Source organism: Microcebus murinus, chromosome 15 (genome assembly GCF_040939455.1).
Source record: "Microcebus murinus isolate Inina chromosome 15, M.murinus_Inina_mat1.0, whole genome shotgun sequence".
NCBI lineage: Eukaryota > Metazoa > Chordata > Mammalia > Primates > Cheirogaleidae > Microcebus > Microcebus murinus.
In genome coordinates this window covers 44488830-44513061 of record NC_134118.1, presented here as the reverse complement: position 1 = coordinate 44513061, position 24232 = coordinate 44488830, and the positions used below count along the sequence as shown (strand labels likewise).

At 33.5% G+C, this 24232-nt stretch overlaps 1 protein-coding gene across 9 annotated transcripts in view; it reads right to left on the bottom strand.

Annotated features, from left to right (window-relative positions):
• The window catches only part of INPP4B (inositol polyphosphate-4-phosphatase type II B), a 687065-nt gene that overhangs the window by 369168 nt on the left and 293665 nt on the right, over positions 1-24232 (bottom strand). For 2 of the 9 annotated variants that reach the window (XM_076010606.1, XM_076010605.1), the window contains exon 1: positions 20953-21138. The exons of the other annotated variants lie outside the window; for them this stretch is intronic. The gene's annotated coding sequence lies outside the window, so the exon portion shown is untranslated. Of the gene's footprint in view, positions 1-20952; positions 21139-24232 lie in introns of those variants that run through there. 9 annotated transcript variants of the gene reach the window in all.

Below are 24232 nucleotides of genomic sequence, written 5' to 3'. Positions count from 1 at the left end.
GAATCTACCCTGAAAATACAGTGTGAATGTGCAGAGGTCAACATAGTCTCACATGGTCCCAGGTCTCTAAACTAGCCCTAGAATCATTTTTTTTTTTTAAACCACTCAGTAAAACGTACTGAGAAAGGGCAACACTTCATATAGTGAAGACTGAATACATCAAATATAAACTGGATAATTGTGCAAGTTCAAAGGACAAAATTTATGATGCAGAAAGATCAATTGTGTTATTTGAGCCTGAGTCTTTCAGACTTGTTTTGTCCCCATTACAGTGTTATTCATTACTTGTCAGCTCCCATCATGTAGTAAGAGCCAATATTTGCTCAAACCCACTGAGGTGTATGGTCACCGTAAATACACACCCCACGGAGTTAAGGCAAACAAAAAGCCTTATTTAACACTTGTCATTACCTTCACAATAAATGACCAAATAAGATATGGTCCTTAAGGTTTTCTTCAAGTAGAAAATACAAGATTCTATTTTAAACAACTTCTGGATCTTAAACTGAATTAAACATTGTTGATTAGGGTTACAATGTGGAACATTCTAAAAAAAAAAAAAAAAAAAAAAAAAAAACTGGAGTGGACCCAATTAGGCTTCCACCTTATGCTGTATAGGTCAGTGCTGCTTTTGCTTGTTTGCTGTACCCATCCCTCTGTGGCCCTGAATAGGGCTTTCATCACATCCTGTCTCTGCTCCTACCCTAGAGTCCTGGTATGATGAGGTTATAGCTAAAGTCAAAGCTGACTATTTGCCTTTTCCATGTTGCCCATGGAAGAAAGCTGGGCTTGAGATGCCTTGTGATGACCCCACACAGCCCAGGGGACCCCATCAGTGAGAGGTTTGGGGATATTAAGCCAAAGGCAGGAGCTGAATGGGGTGTAGTTTAGAAAAGAACAGGGAGAAAGCATAGTAAGTCAGGGAATTATGCAATATGGTGGTCCTCATGTGTTCTGAAAAATCCACACTTTTGTCCCCTAAACGGTCCAGCACTTAAATACCTGCCTCATGTATTCTTTACATATAGTTACTTTCTATTATAAGAAACTGTTTCTAAGACAGATATAAAAATTCAATATGATCTCTAAAAGCAGGCTTTAAAAATCTTACTTTTGTTGCCCAATTCTCATCCTTTATGGTAAAGGCAAAGTATAGTAGAATTTAGCTGACAATGGTATTATTCTGAATATTCTTCAGGTAACCTGGGCAACTATTAAAAAGTTTCTATTAGAATTAATAAAAGAATCCAAGCAAAGTCCTACGATGCAAGGTAAATTTGCAGCAATAACTTTTCTGTATAATAACAATAGAAAATAAAATTTTCAAAATGAACGAACGTAACTCCTAATAGCAGCAATAATAATCCATCAGTGTAACCATAACAAAATCAATAAAGTAATTATAAATAACCATGTAAAATATTATAAATATCTATAAAGAGAAATAAGAGACTATAACATATGTGTAAGTGGGAAAGGATTTACAATGTAATCATTAATTCTTTCCAACTTATATTTTTAGTGTAATTTCAATGAAAATTCTCATGGGAGCAATTGTAGAGCCTATTAAAATTTTATGAAGTTCATTTGAAAAAATAGTTGTGGATCACAAAGAAAATTCTGAATATTAATATTAATGAGATATTTCATTTAATGATAAAATATATTATTGTGACCCAAAATTTAACACAGAGCAAAAATGGCTCAGAAGTTGATGTACATACTAGTAGGAAAATATGGAAATCCCAGAAGCATCCAATTTTATGCATTCATTAATTCAACAAACATATAATGCCTGTCATATGCCAAGCACTGTGCTAGTTATTAAAGGGACAATATAATTCCTGCCCCTAGAAGTTAACAGGCATTTTAATTATAATAGAAATTGATATAAATGAGCATAGGACTCTATGGATACATATGGAAAAGAAACTAAATTCAATGTATAATAAAACAAGTACCACAAATTAATAAAAAAAATTATTTGATAATTGTTGAGAAAATTACCTAGCTTTTTGGAATAAGATCAAATATGTCTTATTGGATATAGATATAAATTCCAAATGTATTATGGAAGTAAATGCAAAAAAATGCAACATAAAAAACGAAATTTATTATTTAAACACTTTTTGAAGAGGTCAGTTCTACTTCTGAAGCTTAGAAGTGATAGAAGAAATTACAAAGAAAGTGCCAGGTAGATTTGACTGTGTAAAATACTTCCCTAGGTTAAAAAATAATAATAATAAAATCAGACATGAAATTATTTGCAATACATCAAATTCTATTTTATACAAATACTAAATGCCAAATGAGAAACATTCCAAGGATACTTCATAAGACACAACTCATTAACAAACATATGGAAAAATGTTCAACTTCATTGATACTCAAGGAAATAACCATTAGAAACAATGGTCAATAATATTTCATCTAACAAATTGGCAAAGAAAAAAATAATGTCCATACTTGATGCTATTTTGGGATAGCTTTGAATGCTACTTTCCTACACCCCCAAGAGTATTTTCTAAGAACTCTCTAAAAGTGTTCCTATCCTGTCCCAGAAAATCTAAGAAGTGTTCTCACCATATGTAGTTAGCACAAGACGCTCGTTTCAGACACATCCTATTTTAACACCCACTAAACCATAACATTCTTTAGGCAAATGACTACTAAATATTCATCATAGTATTACAGGTACCATAGCCAGCACGTGGGAAACATGCAATATATGTGTAAAATGTTGAATAGATGAATTAATGAGCTCATTTCTTCATCATTAAAATAAACAAAGTGTGGCATTAGCTTCTCAAAAATGTTTTCATACCCTTTGATCTAGTAATTCTAATTCTGAGTTTCTAGTCTGGGGAAGTATCTTAAATACAGAAAGGAGTTGTGTACAGAAAGAATTACTACCATATGACTTCAGTGAAAAAAATACAAACATCCTAAATATTCAAGAACAAATCTTTGAATAAATTGTATTATACAAATTTGATAGAATATTAGGTCACTATTAAAAACAGATGTTCCCAAAGAGTTTAAAATTCACATTTAAAATGGCTTATATCAAAATGTCAAATGTTAAAAAGCAGTATTTAAAGTTGTATATCTCATTTATGACTATGGTGCAGTGTAGCAGGTAAAACTTCACATAAAATCCCATCTTCACTACTCTTTAACTTTATCTCAATGAACAAGTGATTCAGCCTCCTTACGCCTGTTTTCTCATTTATAAACTAGAAAAGTAGTAACAATACTGCCTATCCTAAAATACTGTTACTTTAAATTAATAATCAAATTAGATAATTCAGACTTAATAGTACCTGTTGCCTAGTAAATATTCAGTAGCTGTAGTTATAGCTTTTTAAAAACTATTCAACAAAAACAAAACCTATGCACACTAGAAAATCTGGATGATGACGTATGCATGAGTTGGCAGTAGCTGTATTTGTATGGTGGAAACCTTTGGAATATCTCTTTTATGTCCGGGAAATGTCCCACTTCACAAGTTCACACATCACCAAGATAGATGCCAGAAATCTCAGTCTTCCTTACACATAAGGTACAAGTATGTGGCCTGTGCTTTTCTGATGCCATTGTACAAGGCTTCAGCTCAGAAACACAGAATCTATCTGGCGGTCCATGCAGAAAGCTAAGACCTCTCTCTGCAGCTCTCAGAAGCAGTGGGGACAGAGACTCTGCCCTCAGGCCCAGCATCAACAGTGTGGGTAGAAATACATGTGCTAGCAGCAGCAGCAACAAGTTTTTCCTACAGCAGTGCTCCTGGGTATTTGGTTGAAATTGGAGCTGCTGAGAGGGGGCCTCCAAGCCTAAGCCTTTGCTCTTTAAGATTTTTAGTGCACCTAGGTACCTTTGCTTTCAACAGCCCCTTTCTCTATAGCCCATGCACACGCTCGCACACACACACACACACACACACACACACAGTGGTATCTATATATAATCATACTCTATGACTGCATTAATATAAAGATAGATATACAATGCATAATACAAATTTTTTAACCTAAAAATTATTATTTTTTTCCAGATTTTAAACCATAGTGGGCCTTGGCATTGTACCTACTATGCCTACTGGCTAAGTCCACCTTGCTAAATATTTTCAAATAAATTCCTTTTCTCTTTAAACTAGCTAGAGCGTATTCTATTTTTGCAGCTAAGAAACCTGATTGTACAGATGGCAAAACAACAGTGAAATTTTTACTTTGTTTAACTTTTTAGGAATTCTCAACTTCTTTGAAAAAGTATGCATTACTCATTAAAGAAGAAAGAATACATTTATGAGGAAAAAGGAGAAAAATCTGACAAATTAAGGTAGCTTATAGCATCAAATAAAAAAAACAAAAACATGCATCTATCAGAATCTCAAGCTAGAAAAGTCCTGCAAAGATCACTGGAAAAAAATGTCATTGTGTTCAACCACCCATCTGCCATTTGAATCACCTTTACCCCATATCCTGAACAAGTTGTCATCTTCAGTGATACTGCGCTCAGTAAGTCACTGTCTCAGGAAGAATATGACACAGTCTATCTCTTGATATACTGTTAAAAAGTTCTTCTTTAATACTGAGTCAAAATATATATTCCTGAAACGTTCTTTTTTTCCCTGATTGTATCGCCAACATCTGAGTATTCTTTAAGCTCCCATTTTAGATACCCAGTATCAGTGCCTCAGAATCATTGTGTAGCTCTCCAACTCAAAAGGCCTTTATATCTACTTCACACACTGGCTCCTTTGATTCTACATCGGTCTATGATTTCCAGAGGTAACTTGTTGCTCCAAAGGAGGGATGTGAATTGCTAAATCAGAGCACTGTCTATTCTATCTCTTCAGATCACAAACTCATCATTTCTTTGACTCCCATCAGAAACAAAGAAAGTTACACTGGGCCATAGTTTAAAAAGAAATTTGGAATCTAATACAAAACACAGACATTTGTGTTTTGGGGAGAAAATTGTTTCTACTTTTAAATTTTTTCTCAAAGTAGCTAGACAAAATGAAATCGTGAAAACTGCCCCAAACTGGAAATCTGACAATACCAATTTTCAGTCCTGGTTCTGCTATTAAATGTTATGACCTATAAAATCAAAGTCCCTCTGATTATTTAGATAATACATGTAATTTAGACCTTTAACATTTGATGACTTCATTTCTAATAGAGTATCAGATCCCTTAAGTCATTATTTTATATGAAGAAGTAAAACTAATACAACTGTTGATCAATGTCATTCCACTTGTATTTAAGATTTTCTTTTAACCAACGAACAGGGAAAGTATTAGTGGGGTTGACATCAAAAGTACACCATCATTAGTTATCCTTCTGATTGACATTACAGATATTTATTTTTTCTGTTCTTGGAAATCAACAACAGATCTATATATCCTACGCTTACAGACCAGAGTTGCCCCACCTTAAAAAAAAAGAGAGAAAAATCACATAGGCATAAATGAGGGTAAAACCTGTATTTATATTAAATACTAGCTGAAAATGATTTCTCTTGATTCACTCATTCAAAAATATTCATTGGGTTCTTCTATGTTATGAAAATACTAGTTTTTTGCAATAGCTAACTGTGAAATCTCGTCACTGAGATTTAAGTTATTAGCTCATTGTTCTAAATTTTGGCTGACGTAGACAGGAGGGTGGGGAGAGAACTCTGCTTAATGAAGTCCTTCAGGAACCCAGACAGAGGGAGACATCCTCATATTGCAGGAAGGTCTCTTGGTCACCCTGAAAATGGACATCTGGCACAGAGACTAGGAAAGAGAGAGACAGCACTTTATGGACCGGGTCTGGAGGTGTCTCATGACTCAGCTGGGTGTAGGGGGACTGGGAAGCCATAACTTTACCCCTGGGAAGGGAACAAGGCTTTCTGATGGACAGTTGCTCATCTCCATCACAGCCACTAGAGTTAAAGATTGTATGAGGCTCAACTGGTCCTAGGCAGGTAGCATGCATTTGTCTATGCCGAAGCTAGACAAATAAATAATGAGGAGGGCCAAGCGAATGACTTGGTGATGAATAAGAGCTTTGGTAAAATTGGCATCTGAAATAGTTGAAGCCAAGAGGATAATCAGGAAAATGTGATTAGAGGCAGCAATTGCTTCATGGAGCATAGACAATAGAGGACCAGGAGGAAAGTCATTCTAAATGAGCAATAGCAAAAATATCTTTGGGGCAAAGGTCAGAAAAGGGAATTTCTGAGGGTGTTATTTTCATAATCACATAATAAAAGATTAAAATACTCCTCAAAAATACATTCAGGATATTTAAAATATTCTCCTCCCCAGTCCTCTACTTTACTAGTTCTCTACATGCATTTTGTCTTGTTTTGTGGCCTCTGCAGATTTCCTCTTTCTGGAGACAGATTTTATCAGGTTGCTACCTGCTGGAACTTTACTAACACCAGAGGCTCCTTCCATAAGTCAGGAAGAATGTTCTCCCCCCTTGGGATTCCCTCATTATGCATATTATGGTGGCTTTTTATGTGTTTATTATACAAATCTACATTCTTTTTTTGAGCTGAGGTCTCACTATGCTGCTCAGGCTGGCCTCGAACTCCTGGGCTCAAGTGATCCTCCCACCTCAGCCTCCTGAGTAGCTGAGACTACAGGTGTACACCACTGCACCCAGCTCAAATCTACTTTTTTTGGGGGGGCGGGACTCTTCATGCTATCTTATCTTCTTGTATATAGTAAAAGATGAAAATGTTTATTGAGTGAATGAATGAAAAAGTAAAACAAATTTATATATTAAATTAGTAGTTTCTACGCATGTTGCACATCAATATTACTTGGGGACTAGATTTTCAGAGAGTACAATTGGGGTATGCTGCATTTCTAAAAGACTTTCAGATGATTTGCTTTCATGAGCTTTGGGAAAGAAACAGATGACTAATTCTACTGTATCTAAGGTAAAACTACTAAATCACATTTCAGATGAAAACATAAAGACAGTGGTTTTAATTAACCAAGCATACATTGATAGGCATATGATTTAGCAATGGAAAGTTTCAAAAGGATTGAGATCTATTTCCTAGAACAAGCAGCTTCTCAAGAAAGGAGGATGTATTCCATTCTGTATACACAGGAAGCAGTAAAAGAGATGACTGTGGGTGAGCTGCACAGTAATAATCATCACAATAACATTACCTTTAGTGTCCTCATGAGAGGGAGGAAACAAAAGAAATAGTTAAATACTAGAGAAAGAGACATATGGCAGCAACATGTGGGTATTAGCTGAGAAATCATTTTAAATTAAAATAGAAAAAGTCGATAGCCTACAACAATCCTGATGCTTGTTTACAAAATCCCTGTCTATACGCCCAGGAATAAATAAAACATTTTGAGGATCAAAACTATAAGCACAGCCAATAAAGGGAGACAAAGATATCATTGTAAGGGGAAAACTACATTTTTTTATTTGTTGAGAGTGCAACCAGCTTTATCAATTTGGCGATAATATAGCTTTGGAATTTTGCTCTTTCCAGTAGCTTCTTGCACCAGCAGTAAATACTACCAATCGAATACCCTAAACTGTCACCTGGTAAAAACCATCTTTCAAAACATGGAAAACCATCTTTCAAAACATGGCAAAATAATGATGACAGGGAAGCCCTCAAAAAAGCCTACAAACAGTTATTTAGGAACAATGTTCTCCCCAAAAACGACTTGTCAGATTACCTTTCAAGGAATGTAAAAACAAATAAAAACATGATTTTTTCCTCAAAATATCAAAGGAAAGGAGCCAGCTAGAGACTCAGTGAACCCCAGGATGATGATTGGTCAAAGAGTACAGTTGGGACTTAGGACCTTAGGAAGAAAAAGACAGACTATGTCTGAAAGGCTGCTCTTTTTAAAAGGAAGGATTTTAGGGGACACCATAAATTACCTCCTAAAATTGTAGTTTGGTTTTTTTTTTGAGAATTTATTATAGTCAGGTCCTATTCCTAAAAACACAATCTAATTGTCATCCTTGCTTTAGTTGTTTCCACATTAGAAAGGCTGATTGAGGCCGAAAATATCAAGGCCAAAAGAAAAGGGTTATGAACTAAGAACATATCAGAATGATTTCTCTTTAGGGAGATAGACCCAAGAAGCTACTGAGATATGGTATGTGCTCTTACAGGGTCCATAAAGTGGGTGATAGTGAAATCATACCTTGAAAATCCAGATGGCTTGAGAAAGGGATTTCAGAAACTAGGCTAATGTTTAAGGAGCAAAGATATAAAGATTGGTGTCAAAAACTCAGGATGCGACTGGGTGAGTTTCAAGGCTCTGTAATCGTGGACGGGAAGGCTGGTTCCCTGAAGTACTGCTGTGCTGCAGCAGCTGATCCAGTCCATGGGAGCCACATCTCCTTCAAGTCTGCACTGGGAGACATGTTGTTAGAAGTTGAAATCATCCATGGTGCAAGTATTACCAGGAAAATGGGCAAACACTTCAAATCAGGACTTTTTGTTTTGTTTCCTAGAGATCCAGTTTGCCAGCACACCACTACCCTGAAGGGACATGTTCAGGACATTTGTAGAGCTATGACTCTAAAATGAGGAAGGATTTCAGGAGACACACTAAAGAAAATCCAAGGAGGATAATGCTAGAGCTCGTCTAGGCCTACATTCGATGTTGTCTTGATGACAAAATACCTCTGAGATAATGTTACCCAATTCAGGGAGGTGAAACTAAATAAAATTTGTATAAATATTAGATGCTTTTGGTAGATCAGAAATGGATGATTTTTATATCTCTCACTACAGGAGCCACTGTAATAAAAAATTCAGAAGAATATGCTAGAAAAAACAATCTCCTGGGCTGAAATAAAAAATAAAGAAGGTACCCAGATACAACAAACAGCACCTGTGCTACATGAATCAGAGAAAAAATAAGAAGCCAACTTAAGAAGCAGATTAAATTGTTTAATCCTCTCCTGAGCCATCCCCAAACGTGAGAGAACAGCAGGGGAATGAACATGAGAGGCAAGTCATTCTTCCTTAGAAAAACATGAGGCAGAAGAAAATATTTCCACCACCCCTAGAGTGATAAAAGTCACTTAAGGCATGAAAAATGTGAAAAAGGAGACCGGAAAAAATTATCAGGCAGGACATATGGTCCTCACTACACTGTTGCAAGGATAGACAGCCCCTACATCCGCTGAAGGACCCAGCTCTACCCAAGCTTTTGAGTGGAACCCTCTAGCTAAAATTGAACAGAATGAGAAATCAAGGGAAGGAAAGTTTGGAATTTCAATTTCTTTTGGTTTTATATTTGGATATAATTTCTCCTTGTTAGGGGTTTTATAACATTAAAAATATACATATTGGCATTGTATTGTTGGAGCATTTTTGTCATGTGTTGCAATTGCATAATATCTGATGAAACATATTGGATATGTGACTAGGCATACTGTGGGATAAGATATAAAAGAATGGATTTTTGGCTTAAAGTACAGCAAGGTCCCAAAGTCCATTAATATACTATTCTAACCTATTCCAGTGTCCTCTGGAGTAGTGCTGTCCAAAAGTTGGTTCTGTGATGATGCAATCTGTTCTGTTCTGGTATCCACTAGCTACGAAGTGTGCCTAGCATGACCAGAGAACTGAATTTATATTTCATTTGACTGTAATTCATTTGAATTTAAATAGCCATGTATGGCTTGAGGCTACTCTACTGGACAACACAGCTGTAGAAGTAAAAACTAAACTTCCCACCAGATGCAAAAAGGACCAGTGCTATTCTTAACTTTATGAATAGAGAGCAGGACTTCTTAGAAAACAACAATCTCTTCCACCGCAGGGGCCAGACTTAACTCTGGTGAGCCATAGGGTTGCCTGCTAAATCTAAATGGGTTAAGAGGAGAAAAGAAACATGACTGGGGGTGGGGTGGGGGGGCTTTCCATTTCTCAGGACTCTTATTTCTAATAGAATTGCAATAGAGCACACTCCTGCTCTTCTCTCTGCTTCTTCATTCGGGCTACTCTGTTTTGAATCTGAAGAAACTGTTTTCTTTTTTGCTTCTTACCTATGATGATCCTTTAATAGTGAGCTCTGCTCCATGACAGGAAGCCCGTCTCACTCGGTAGGTTAAGTTAATTCTACAATGAACTGTTGATGTTAGGAAACTCAATCTGGCATCAAGTATGTCATATCACCCAATCAAGCTTTTATCAGTAAATAAAGCTCTTATGCTGACCTCCATTGGCCTGATCTCTATGTCTACTAGTCAGTTGCTTCTAAAACATGAAGGAGAAAGGAAAACATAATTTATTGACCACCACTCCTCCTCAGATCTTCAACTCTAAATATGTCTGATGATTTAATGACTTCAAAAGTAAAAGGTAAAATTTGTATTTGTGGTGGACCCTCTTTTTTCTGAGAGACACTATTTGATTAATGTTTTTAGACATATAATACAGGCTCTGTGCCTGTCAGTTTGCATCAGCTGTGAACCAGAGGAGTAAGTCATATGCAAGTTCTTCACACTGAGATAAAAGCCTTTCTTGACCTTTTTGACTTGGTCCAATTATCCATTATTTTCTCTCATAGCATCTAGTACTTCTCCTTTGTGGCACAGGATTTATTTACTTGTGTGATTCATTAATAAAGAGCTTACAATGCCCACTGGATTGTAAGCTTCATAAGGAGAAGAAAACAAGTACATTTTAAAATAATTTTATTTCCAGAATTTGGAATAATGACTGGCATATATAAGATGCTTGATAAATAAATAATGCAATGTTTCATTTAATGACATAAACGATTATCTTTAGTATAAACAAAGATCTTAATGTAAAGTTATTTTTTGGCTTCTTTTTTAAGTGTTGTTACCAGGAATAAGGTTTCTGCCAAAAAACTCTTATTTGGGGGAGTGTAAGAGTCCCCAAGAATATAAAACTAAAAATGGTCATAATAATAGGAATCAATAACAATAACTGGACCCAGGCTATGCTCTTGCTTGCATTGGTCTATGTCCAGGGTCTCACAATAGGGCTGGTTAGATAATTCAAAGTTCATAATCATGGTGCTCAGATCACAGAAGCAGCCTCCATTTGTTGAGTGTAATTATATTCAAACATTATGCTAAGCACTCTAGAAAAAGTATTAATACTTTTAAAACTGTCAGAACAGGAACAGTTTATTTAGCCCCATATTTACCACTTTGCCTTAACAGCTTCCCCTCATGGCGTCTTTATCCCCGTAAAGCAAGGCCACTGAGAACTCTCTGTGAGTGGACATTACTAATGAATTTAAGAAGCAGTGATAGCTGATATTTAGTTTTAGGTTTTCCTTTTTGCATCACAGTTTCTGCAGGTCTTAGTTAATTTTGTAAACTTGAAACCGTGTGCTCTACGGACTCATGTAGAGCCGGCGTGCATATTTTAGATCAAACTGGAAGGCATGAAGCTCAGACAAGATAAAAGCGGCTATAGGATTAGAGGAAGCTGGGAAGATGCCGGATCTAAAGTGATAAGTAGCAAGTAGAGTAGATTTGTGGAATTCAAAAACACTCACTGGAGATTCTCAGAAATTCTTGGGGAGGGACCTGGATTTCTTGCTATTATATAGAATGAGGATGCAAGGTTATTGCTACTTGGCTATTAAAGGAAAATGTGATACTGGAAAGGTGGCATATTCCTAGAATCCAGGGATCTGAATTAATTAGAAAGAAGTGGATGGAACCTGGGAATTTTGAGACTGCTGCTTGGGAACAGGGATCTTGGTGATGGAGTAGCCGATAAGGACTAGAGACTGTTGTGCATCATGAAAGGGTTACTGTAAAAATAACAGACTTTTGCTGCCCTGAGACATCATGTACAGTTCTTATGACAGTATCTTAAAAAAAGATTTAAAATTTAAGAAAGTCCAGAAAATAACACCTAAAACAATTAGGTGAATGAAATATGAGGGCTGTCATTTGCAGCCAGATCAAATGGTATGATTTTGATAACTTGAAAACAGAAGCTGAGGAATAACATCAACATAAAAATGAGCAACCAAAAAAATCAGCATAACTTGCCAATTTAATATAGATTTGTTCAACGAATTTTAAAGTGTCAGGGCAAAGAAATATGATTTAAGAAAGTAGGATTATCACTATTGTATCAACATCAATTACAAATACAAACTGAAAATACACACACATCTGAAAAAAGTTTGTCTGATTTCTGAAAAATTAAGCTATAGACAATTATTAAAGGAAACTTTGGATATAATCTAGCTTTAGGATTGAAAGCCACAATCTCTAATAATCATTCCTTAAGACTTCCATTGGCAATCAAACCCTAGAATTAGAAGAGCCTTGGTGTATCATCAATTACAAAAAAATTGAGAATACTTGGCAAAAGTCACTTTAAACAACAGCTGATATATAATTTTTATGAAATAAAACACTCATAAATTAAAGGATTTTCCAGAAAAGTTTTCTTTGTTGAGACATTAGGAAAATAATTGCAATTAGGAATCCTGTATTTAGCTTTTGATTAATGATAATATTTTTTAAATATCTATGCAAGCAAGAGAAAACTGAAGTTATCAGAATGTTAATTTGTCATTTGGGGCATGAAAACAGAGATATCTGACTACTCATCAGAGTCCTTGTTCTGTTTGGGATTTTAAGAGATTAGTTTGCTCCTTTCTAGGGACTGGAAATAGCTTCAGAGAAGGCATGCACTGATAATTCTTTTAACCTGACGCTAAGGGAGATATAAAGTTACTCAGATAGAGGAGACTTTGATATTAGGCCAGAAAGCTAAGAGAAAAGAACAAAGCAGTCAGAATACAGACATAGTTTCGATTGCTATTTAAACACTTTTAGTAACACCGCATTGGAGTGGAAATTTTCTCACAAAAACAAACAAACCCACCCTAGGTATTTAGCTTCCGCTGATAGTCTTTATCTCTAAGCCACAAAAAGCAATAAATAGTGATACTTATTCAAGAAGAGCTCTATTTTCCAAAATCTGAGTTTATGTAAACATCACATATAGATCAATACTCTTTTGTTGGCTAAGAAGCAAAATAATTTATTTTTCATAATATAGTTCAGATAGTTGAGAGACACTATCAAATTTGATCTTCGGGAAAAATCTAGCATGAATAAGCACATAGCATGATTTCTATTTTACAAAAGTAAAAACTAAATCTCTAAGAACTAGAAAATACATCGATAGCTCCCTGTAAGATCCACTGCACAAACTGGCTTAAAAAAATTATCAACATCTCTAATCATCAGGGAAATGCAAATCATAACCACAATGAGATATCACTTAACTCCAGTGAAAATGGCCTTTATCAAAAAGTTCCCAAACAACAAATGCTGGCGTGGATGTGGAGAGAGAGGAACACTCCTACACTGCTGGTGTGACTGCAAACTAGTTCAACCTCTGTGGAAAGCAATATGGAGATACCTCAAAGCGATACAAGTAGATCTACCATTTGATCCAGCAATTCCACTACTGGGCATCTACGCAAAAGATCAAAAGTCACTTTATGAAAAAGACACCTGCACTTGAATGTTTATAGCAGCACAATTCACAATTGCAAAGCTATGGAAACAACCCAAGTGCCCATCATTCATGAGTGGATTAATAAAATGTGGTATATGTATACCATGGAGTACTACTCAGCTTTAAGAAACAATGGTGATATAGCACCTCTTGTATATTCCTAGATACAGCTGGAACCCGTTCTACTAAGTAAAGTATCTCAAGAATGGAAAAACCAGCACCACATGTACTCACCAGCAAATTGGTATTAACGGATCAACACCTAAGTGGACATATAGCAGTAAAATTTATTGGGTGTCGGGAGGGTGGGAGGGGGGAGGAAGGGACAGGTATATACAACCACAACGAGTAAGAAGTGCAATGTTTAGGGGATGGACATGCTTGAAGCTGTTACTTGAGGGGGTAGGGGGGACATGGGCAATGTAAGTAACCTTAATACTTGTACCCCCACAATATGCTAAAATAAAATAAAAATTAAAATTAAAAAAAATAAATAAATAAAAAATAAATAAAAATACTATATTGATTTTATTTAAAAAAAGAATTGGAATTGAATGAATTAGATTCTAAGCCTAAACTCTTAACTCACCATATTTTTAATTTCTTGTCCAAGGTAGCATGCATTTACTACCAGAACTGGCAATTACACTTCAAAATTAGTGTTATTTTTATACAAATTGCCTCTCACATCTGTCTATCACTAAATAACACTATGAATAAATCTGAAACTGGCTAGACATTACCCAACCCTTTTCTGTTTGCTCCTATACACACATCTACCCGTCTGGACAATACTCCCCAGCCTTTTGCGCAGTTAGATGACTGGTATCTGGCTGATGGAGTGCTGACAGATGCTATGTACACTTATTCCAGATCTGACCCACAAAATCCTTCTATACTATCCTCTATGTTCCCCTTCCCTTTCCGCTAACCAAATGAGGCGGACACCACAGGAGTGCATATCCACAAGAGGAAAGGATCCTGGATCACTGTATGACCATATAGAAGGCTTTCTATCTAACAGCGATAGCCAGATTGCAATTTATATGGGCAAGAAATAAACTTTTATTCTAATAAGCTACCCATTAAGATTTTATTTTATTTTTTACCTTTTATTTTATCATATTATGGGGGTACAGATATTGTTAGGGTTACATATATTGCCCCTGCCATCATTAAGATTTTAGAATTTCCAAAGTGGTTGGTTGTACCATTTCATACTCTCACCAGCAAAGTATGAGAATTCTAGTTGTTATACATTCTCCCCAACATTTAGAGTTGTTAGATCTCTCTCTCTCTCTCTCTCTCTCTCTCTCTTTTAATTTTTAGAGACAGGATCTCATTGTTTCACCCAGGCTGAAGTGCAGTGGCCTGATCATAGCTCACTGCAGCCTTGAACTCCTGGACTCAAGCGATTCTCCTGACTCAGCCTCCCAAAGTGCTAGGACTAGAGGCATGAGACACTATGCCTGGCCAGACTTCTTAATATTAGATATTCTGCCCCCATGTAGTCATAATTGTGGCTTTAATTTGCTTTTTCCTGATGACTTATAATTTTAGTGATTTTCATTCTGTTTATCATTTATTTGTTATATCTTCATTTGAGAACTATGCAGTCAAATCTTTTCCCATTTTTAATTGGGAAGTTTATCTTTTTAATATTGTCTGATATGACTTCTTATTATATTCTGGATACAATCTTTTGTCAAATGTATTTTTTGTCAGGAATATTTTCTCCTAAACTATGGCTTGCCATTTCATTTTCTTAATGATATCTTAAAATGAGCAGAAGTTATACACATATACAAACTCCAATTTATCAGTTTTTCCACTTATGGTTTATACATTTTTAACCATATATTAGAAAGCATTTGCTGTACAATTTTTAAAAAATGGTTTATTTTGTTTTCTTTTAGCAGTTTTTCATTTTAGCTCTTGCAATTTGGAGTATGATTCAGCTAGTGAGAGTAAAAGCTGGTGTTCATTTTGTTATATACAGTTGTCCAGTTTTTCCAAAAGCACTTACAGCAATGAATTTCTTCAATAAATGCCTTGTTGTCATTACCAAAAATCAATTTACTATTATATGTAAGTCTATTTTTGGACACCCTTATTTTGATCCATTGACCCATTTGTCCACACTTATACCACTACCATACTGTCTGGATTACAAAAGGATTACAGTAAATCTTGAAATTAGGAAATACAAATTCCCCAACTTTGTTCTTTTTTTTAAATGTTTTGTCTAGTCTAGGTCCTGTGCATTTCTATATAAATTGAATCTTAGTTTGTTAATTTCTACGGGCTCCTCCCACAATCTGCTGAGATATTGATTAGGATGGCATTGAATTTATATACCAATTTTTGGAGAATTAACATTTTAATAAATTTTTTAAATCAATGGATCAAATATGGATTAAAAATCTTTAAATTCTCTAAGCAAAATTTTAGAGTTTTTACCAGAACATATAATATATTTGTTAAATTCCCCTGAGTATGTTATGTTTGGGAGATGTTATTATAAACAAGGGATCTAAAATTTATTTTCTAATTATTTCTGCATGTAGATAGAAATAAATTTGTGCAAAATTAGCCTTGTATTCTATGATCTTTCTATATTCCATATTACTTTTAGTAGTTGCATTTTAGATTTGTCAAGATTTTCTACAAACATATCTTCTGTGAATAAAGAGAGTGTTATTTATTCCTTTTGAATTGTAATACCTTTTATCATTTTCTCATCTTTTTGCAATGATTAGCATCTCCAGTACAATGATGAATAGATAACTGACACTCTGCCTGTTCCTGATCTTAACTCAAATTTTCAAAATTTCACCATGAAGAATGTTTGCTATAGAGTTTTTATAGATGCACATGTGAGATTAAATAAATTATTTCTATTCCTAGTTCTCAGAGAGTTTTTATCATAAAGGGATGTTGAATTATTCAAATACTTATTCTCAATCCATCAAGTTGATCATATAATTTCTTCCTTTTTTTCTGCTAATGCATACAATACATGATCAATTTTTAAGTGTTAAACAATCTTGCATCCCTGAGAAAAACTCCAAATGCTCGTAATATATTATCCTCTTTATATATAATGAAATTGATTTGCCAATATTTTGTTAAGTCTTTTTAAATCTCTGTTTATGTGGGATAATACAATGTACTTCTAATATCTTTGATTATAGAATCGTGATATCTTCATAAAATCAGTTGTGAAGCTCTCATTTCTCTTATATTTAATGAAAGTTTGAATAAGATTGTAATTTTTCTTTCTTAAATTTTTGATGGAATTTACCAGTGAAGCCATGTTGTCCTGGAATTTTCTCTATAAGGTTTATTAAATTACAAATGTAATTTGTTTACCAGATACAAGAATACTCATATCTTTTATTTCTTCTTGTGTCAATATTGATAACTTGTGATTTTTAAGGTAATTCTCCATTTCATTTAAATTGTAGAATTAATTTATTGGCCTAAAGTTGTTCATTATTAATAATATTCCCTTATATTCCTCTTAATATCTTTAACATATGTACATTATCCTTCTCTTCCAAATCCAATATTGATAATTTGTATTTCCTTTTTCTTGCTAGGGGTGTATCAATCTGATTAATTTTTCCAAAAAAACCCAAACTTCTAACCTTTTAACTTTTTTCTGTTTCTTTTATTTCTTCTCTTGTATTTATTATTTTCTTTCTTCAATATACTTTGGTTTTAGTTTATTCTTTCTTTTTGAGCCTTTTTTAAAAAATGTTTTTCCCTTCTATTTTTATATATTTACTTATTTATTTCAATAGATTTAGAGGGTACATGTTTTTTGTTACACAAATGAATTATATAATGCTAAACTCAGAACTTTTAGTATACCTGTCACCAGAATTGTCTGCCTTGTCCCTGATAGGTAGATTTTTATCCCTCATCCTCCTCCCATCTTCTTCTCCCTTCTTAGTTTTCGATGTCCATTACACCACTTTATGATTGTATATACCCCTTGTTTAGCTCCCATTTATAAGTAAGAACATGTATTTCTTTTTCCATTCCTGAGATATTTCACTTAGGATAATGGCCTCCAGTTCCATTCAAGTTGCTGAAAAAGACATTATTTCTTTTCTTTGTATGGCTGAGTAGTACTCCATGGTATGTATGTATATATATATATATATATATATATATATATATATATATATATATACCATTTTTTATCCACTCATCAGTTGATGGGCACTTAGGTTGATTCCATATCTTTGAACTTGTGCTGCAATAAAAATTCAGGTGTAGTTGTCTTCTTTTGTAAAATGACTTCTTTTCCTTTGGGTAGGTACCCACTGGTGGGATTGCTAGGTCAAATGGCTGGTCTACTTTTAGTTTTTTGAGGAATCTCTATATTGTTTTCCATGGGTTGTACTAGATTATATTACCACCAACTGTGTATAAGGGTTCCCTTTTCACCACATCCTTGCAAACATCTATTTTTTTTTTTTTACTTTTTATAATGGCCATTCTGATAGGGGCAACGTGTATCTCATTGTGGTTTTAATTTGCATTTCTGTAATAATTAGTGATGTTGAGTATTTTTTTCATGTTTGTTGCCCAGTTGTCTATCTTCTTTTGAAAAAAATCTGTTCCTGTCTTTTGTCTACTTTTTGATGGAGCTATTTATTTCTTACTGATTTGTTTGAGTTCTATGTAGATTCTAAATATTAGCCCTTTATCAGATTTACAGTTTGTGAATATTTTTTCCCATTCTGTAGTTACTCTATTTACTCTGTTATATCTTTTGCTGTGTAGAAACTTTTTAGTTTAATCAAGTTCCATTTACTTATTTTTGTTGTTGCTGTTTTTGCTTTGGGGGGGGGTCTTAGTCATAAATTCTTTGTGTAGGCCACTGTCCTTAAGGCTTTTAATGTGAAAATGCAATTCACCAATTTTGTGTTACATCTTTTCTATCATAAGCTTTCTAAAGTATTCAATTGTGACTAAACAGTGCTTTGGCTGCATCCCATAAATTTTAATATCTGTATTTTTATTTTTGTTTAGATTAATATATTTTCTAATTTTCTCTGGGATTTCCTCTTAATTTCTAAATATTTGATGGTTTTAAGATATCTATTTAATGTTTTTCCTAGTTTAATTCTACATGACAAACTATAGTCAGAGAAAACTACTCTGTAAAATGTCTGTCTTTTGAAATCTATTGAAACTTTTTTAATGGCCCAGCCTATGGTCTATTTTGGTGAGTGCTCCATATGTACTTGAGAAAAGTATATGTTCTGGAGATGTTCAGAATAGTGTTCTATAAATATAAATTAGATCAATTTGATAGATGGTGTTTTCAAGTCTTTTAACATACTTACTTTTTTTTTTTTTTTGGCTAGTGGTTCTACCAATTGCTAAGAGAAGATGTTAAAAATACTATGATTGAGCATTTGTGTTTTCTTTCTTCAGTTCTGCCAATTTTTGTGTCATGTATTTTAAGCTCTGTTATTCGAGGTACATATGAATGTAGAATAATTATGTCATCTGATATATTGACCTTTGTGTCATTATGAAATTTTCCTCTTTTTTAGGTAATAATCCTTGAAGTTTACTTTGTCTGATATTGATACAGCTAAATCAGTTTTCTAATGATTATTGTTTGCATGTTACATATTTTCCTATCTTTTTATTTCAATATATAAAGATCTCTTTATATTAAAAGTGCATCTATTATAGACAGCATATATTCTTTTTTGTAGGGAGGGGCTTGCTCTTATTATAATAATTTTCTTTCTTTAACTTTTAAATTGGCAAATAAAAATTGTACATATTATAGTATACAACATTTTCTCTTTATATATGTATGCATTGTAGAATAGGTAAATCAAGTTAATTAACATTTCTATTGTCTCACATAGTTATGTTTTTGTGGTTAAATGTTTAACCACATTTAAATCTTTTAACATTCAAAAAATTTTAAATGTTTTAAAATCTTTTCTCTTAGCAATTTTCAAGTATACAATGCATTGTTATTAACTGTAGTCATCACATTATACAATACATCTCCAGAACTTATTCCTCCTTTCTAAATGAAATTTTGTATCCTTTGACCCATATCTCTCCCAACCCCCATACCCACTCCACCACTCCAGCCCCTGGTAATCACCATTCTACTCTCTGCTTCTATGAATTTGATTTTTTTAAGATTACACATATAAGTAAGATCATGTGGTAGTTGTCTTTCTGTGCCTGGCTTATTTCATTTAGCACAATATCCTCCACATTTGTCCATGTTGTTGCAAATGACAGGATTTCCTACTTTTTAAAGGCTGAATAGTATTCCATTGTGTGTGTGTGTGTGTGTGTGTGTGTGTGTATAAATCACATTTACTTTATCTACTGATGAACACTTAGGTTGCTTTCACATCTTGGCTATTGTGAATAATGCAGCAGTGAACATGGTAGTGCAGATATCACTTCAACATGCTTCTTTCATATCCTTTGGATATATGCTTAGAAGTGAGATTATTGGATCATATGGTAGTTCCACTTATATTAATAATTATTGAGCAGCCCCTATTCTGTTTTCTATGATGGCTATGCTAATTTGCATTCCTGCCAACAGTGTACATGACAGAAAAATAAAATTGAAGCTTTATCTTACCCCATATGCTAAAATCAACTCAAAATGGATTAAAATCTTAAATTTAAGATCTGAAACTATAAACTGCTAGAGGAAAACACAAGGGAAAAGCTTCTGAACATCAGTCTGGACAAATATTTTTTAGATACAACCCCAAAATATAGGCAACAAAAGCAAAACTGGACAAATGAGATTGTATCAAATCAAAAAGCTTATTTACAACAAAGGAAACAATCAGGAGAGTGAAGAAACAACCTACCGAATGGAAGAAAATATTTATGAACCATATATCTGATAAGGGGTTATTATTCAGAGTATATAAGAAACTCAAACAATTCAATAGCAAGAAAACAAATAATCCAATTAAAAATGGCCCAAGGATGTGTATAGACATTTCTCAAAAGAAGACATACAAATAGTCAACTTGTATATGAAAAAATGCCCAACATCACTAATCATTAGGGAAATGCAAATTAAAACTACAATGAGATAGTACTTCACTTGTTAGGATGGATATTGCTGAAAAGATAAAAAGTAACAAGTGCTGGAGAATAGACAGCATATATTCTGTTTCACTTCTTCTGTTGCCTTTTTATTAATTTTATACCTTTTGTGTAATTTTTAAAATAGTAGCTCCAAACATTATAATTTTCTTCTTTAATTTATCATAATCTACCTCTAATTATTATTATTGTTGTGCTGTTGTTGTCATGTTGTAGATCCTATAGACAATATTTTTGTTCTAAACTGTTTTGTTAAATAAAACATTAAAAACATAAAATACAGGCTTTCATATTTACCAACATATTAATCATTTCTTGTGCTCATCATTCTTTCTTGTTGATGTAAGTGCCCATCTGTATCACTTTCCTTCAGCTACCAAAACCTTTGTTAGCTTTTCTCATGTGCAATTCTGTAGACAAAGAACGTAACCTTAACATTTGTACCCCCATAATACACTAAAATAAAAAAATAAAAGCTAAATAATAAAAAATAGAACATTTGCGCAGCCCAGTGAAAGAATAAATATGCAATAAATTAAACTAATAGTCAATAACATATACTAATTTAGAAAAAAAAAAGAATTCCCTCAAATTGGAAAATATTCTTTATAATCATCAGTTTTGTTGTACACATTCATTAAATATAGAATTCTGATTGATAGTTTTTGTTTTCTTTTTTAAAACCTTAAAGATATTATTTCATTGTTTTCTGGCTGCTATTATTTCTGGGCAACAAAAACCACCTCATAATTTGGATAATACATGTCCTCTGTGTAATGTGCATTTTTCCTTTGGCTGCTCTCAATATTTTTTCTTCATCTTTGGTTTTCAGCAGTTTAACTATGATATGACTAGAGCTGGTTTCTTTTGTATTTATCCTTCTTGTGGTTTGCTTAGTTTTTTGGTTCTATAGATTGGTTTTGTTATATTCAGCAAATGTGGGACTTTTGGGCCATTATATATTTATACATTTTGTTGCTCTATCCTCTTTTTATGAGACTTTATTTTCACATTTTACATCTTCTGACATTATTTCACATATAATAGTGACTTTTTGTTGTTGTTATATTTTTAAAACACTTTTGTTCTCTATTCCTCGAATTGGGTAATTTCTATTGATCTTTCAGGGTCACTCATCTTTTTTTACCCAGTTTCCATCTGCTGTTAATCCCATCCAGTGATTTCTTTAAAGTTCAGATTTTGAAAGGTTTACAGTTCCAGAATTTCTATATGCTTCTTTTTATAGTTTCCATTCTCTAATGTTAACCTTTATCTTTTCACTCACTTTATCTATGTATGCTATAAACTCTTAAACATATTTATAATAGCTATTTTAAAGTCTTGTAATAAGGGCTAATCTTAGTATTTTATTTTAAATATCTTAATCCTCAAGGTTTCTGTTTCTGTTGACTACTTTTTCTATATTGGTTAGGGACATATTTTCTTGGTTCTTCACATGACCAGTAATTTTTGTTTTGTTTTATGATGGATATTGTAGATCTTACAGTAAAGGAGTCTTGAGTATAGCGTTTTCCTTTAAATAATATTACATAATAATTTATCAAGCAGCTAAATTACTGGAGGATCCTCTCAAACCTGTCAGGCTGTTTTTTTAAATCTTTATTACGGAAGACTCTGGTTTTGATTTTAGACCAAGGATTTGGCCTTACACTATGGTATGGTTCTTACCTCCAAAACATGACTTTCTGGGGTTTCAGTTGATTGAGGGGTTCAGCAATGTTATTATGCTCTGGGTGGGCTGAACTCACATTCTCTAGCACTGCACAATTTCTAGTATTTATTCTACTCTTAGCCTCACGTGAAATCTTACCCTACCCTTGTATAGGATGTAGAATACCTCAGCCCCAAACTCAATCTTTGCCCCTGCTGAGAAGATAAATTGGAAAGCAGTTACATTGCCATGGATGGGAGAAATCTTTATACTACAGACATCTTAATGAGTAATATTCTACAAAGTTCCAATGTAGTACTTTAATGCAACTTTTTTGGTATTAATAAATATATATGTTATTTAAGCACCTTTATCTATTATACATAAAGTTATCAAAGTAGTTCTTTAAAAATTTAGTAATGTTTCCTTGAGATTGATTAGGAAAATATTTCTGGTTCTTGAAAATACTGAACAAGTAGTCTCCTCAAATCCAATCTGTTTTGAGAACAAAACAGGTTTAATATATACATATAAAATATGCATACATATAGTATATATACATATTGAAATATATATATCCAAATTATTTCTATAACAGTTGTATCAATGTATAGCACCAGTAGAAATGCAATAAAATACCAGTTTTTCTATATACTCATACCCATTATTTTATTTTGTTTCATGATGAAACAAATAAGGGACAATATAAATAATATGAATTAAGTTTATCAATCTTAGAAAAAGTAGAATAACAAATTGACAAATGATGAAAGAGAAAGAAAGAAAGAAAGAAAGAAAGAAAGAAAGAAAGAAAGAAAGAAAGAAAGAAAGAAAGAAAGAAAGAAAGAAAGAAAGAAAGAAAGAAAATAGAAAATACTTTTGGATTCTCTGTCCTCTGATAGCCACTTTCTGTGATTAGCCTAGATCCTTATCCCCAGCTGACCCCCACATCCTTAAATATCCTTAGGAAAAAGATGCCAGCAGTTCTGCATTGCCAATTTACCATTACTAATTTTACCACTAGAGTTTTCAACTTTTTAATGATGATAAAGGTCAAAGTACTTTTACTCTGACTTTCAGAGGCTTTTAGTCTAGCTCTTTAGTTTTATTCAAAGCCTCAAAGTGTGTTCGATTATAAACCAGTTGTGTTTTCTCTAGTTTTGTTACTTCTTTGCTGAGTGGCCACTAAAACTTTGCTGGTCTATTTCCCCCAGGAGTGACACTTTTCTCAAGTGAACACACCTAATCTTCAGTTTCCAGCTCATGCAGGCAAATGCTCCAGTGGAAAAAACAGCTGCTGATCCTCAGAACGTTCTGAAATGCTTTCCCTTGTCTAGACTTTCAGTGCATCTAGTACTTCTGGATTCCACAGTTTTCTGATACCTTTGAAAATATGATTTTTGCAATTTATCCAACTTTTCTAGTTCTGTCAGCAGTTTTGTTGGCCTCATACAATTCAAAGTCCAGTTTTGCCTGTTTTTCAGTTTATATAAGTAGAATTATAAGTATATATTCTTTTTTCTGGCTAATTTTGCTCAACATTGTTTTCTTTCATTTTTGGATATTCATCCATTTCTTTACATGTTTATTCTCATTGCTTTAGATTACCCCACTGTCTGATTGCATCAAAATTTATTTTATGTGTGGTGCTGTTAATGGGTTTTTGAGAAATTTTTAACTTTCTGGCTATAACACATTTTTGCAAATATATAAATACATAGATGTATAGAATTGTAGAATTGCTGTAGAATTGCTGCATCAAGGGATACACACATGTGCTCATCTTTAGTTGTTGTTATCAAACAGGTTTTCAAAGTGGTGCTTTCCATTTACATTTCCACCATTAGTGTATGAGAATTTCCACTGGTATATATTTAATTTCCTGTATTTTCTCAAACACCTATT